Source organism: Limulus polyphemus, unplaced genomic scaffold, assembly GCF_000517525.1.
Source record: "Limulus polyphemus unplaced genomic scaffold, Limulus_polyphemus-2.1.2 Scaffold3502, whole genome shotgun sequence".
In the NCBI taxonomy this organism is placed as follows: Eukaryota; Metazoa; Arthropoda; class Merostomata; order Xiphosura; family Limulidae; genus Limulus; species Limulus polyphemus.
In genome coordinates, this window is record NW_013669112.1 from 46,031 (window position 1) to 47,457 (window position 1,427).

Genomic DNA, 1,427 nt, shown 5'->3' on the forward strand with positions numbered 1-1,427 from the left:
CCCTCGTGTAGCTTTGCGCGAAATTCAAAACAAACTTTATGTTATACGAAGAACTGAGCAGTCGGCTCCTTTGATGTGTTTAGGAATAGAAATTCTATCAAAAACCTCTTGTGAATTTCCATCAGAGGAAGAAAACTATATATATATATATAACAAACAACAAAGAATAACTGCGCACTTTATAACGAAAGTCTTCAAGAAGTTAATGTCGGTTTTGGAACACTTTCATTAACCGACCCCAATAAACGTACATCACGTATAATAGTTAAACGTTAGTGTATTCTATATAGTGTGTAAAGTTTAGTATACTCTAACTCCTTATAGTGATGGCACATGACGAGACACACATTCGGCATGTAATGCCGTTTGAATACAAGAAAGAAGGAAAACAACGCCTCTGTAGCCTCAAAGAAGTTTATGGAAAAGTTTTGAACGTTCCTAAGTGTCAACGATGGTTCAGCAAATTTCGTTCAGATGACTTTAGCCTTGGAAACTGTGATGGCAGGGGCCGACATGTTGGAATTGATATTTTGAAGACGCTTGTTGAGTATAACCCAAGACAACACACTCGTGAAATGGCCCTGAAATTACATGTCTCTCATAAAACAATACGTAAACATTTAAGAAATATGGGAAAACCTGGACTCCATCTGCAGAAAGTGATGCTTTACATTTGGTGGGACATCAAAGGAGTAATTCATTTCTAACTTCTCAATCTACAGCGAACTTTTATTAGAAGAGATATCCTTTAGTGATGTTATCAGTGGCTGTGTGTCCAGGTGGTAGAAAAGATATCCTTTACTGATGTTATCAGTGGCTGTGTGTCCAGGTGGTAGATGAGATATCCTTTACTGATGTTATCAGTGAATGTGTGTCCAGGTGGTAGATGAGATATGGACACACATTCACTGATAACATCAGTAAAGGATATCTCATCTACCACCTGGACACACAGCCACTGATAACATCAGTAAAGGACATCTCTTCTACCACCTGGACACAGATCCACTGATAACATCAGTAAAGGATATCTCATCTACCACCTGAACACAGATCCGCTGATAACATCAGTAAAGGAGGTGGTAGAAGAGATGTCCTTTAGTGATGTTATCAGTGGCTGTGTGTCCAGGTGGAAGAAGAGATATCCTTTACTGATGTTATCAGTGGCTGTGTTTCAAGGTGGTAGAAGAGATGTCCTTTACTGATGTTATCAGTGGCTGTGTGTCCAGGTGGTAGAAGAGATGTCCTTTACTGATGTTATCAGTGAATGTGTGCCTAGATGGTAGAATAGATGTCCTGTACTGATGTTATCAGTGAATGTGTGTCCAAGTGGTAGAAGAGATGTCCTTTACTGATGTTATCAGTGAATGTGTGTCCAGGTGGTAGAAGAGATATCCTTTAGTGATGTTATCAGTGCATGTGTGTCC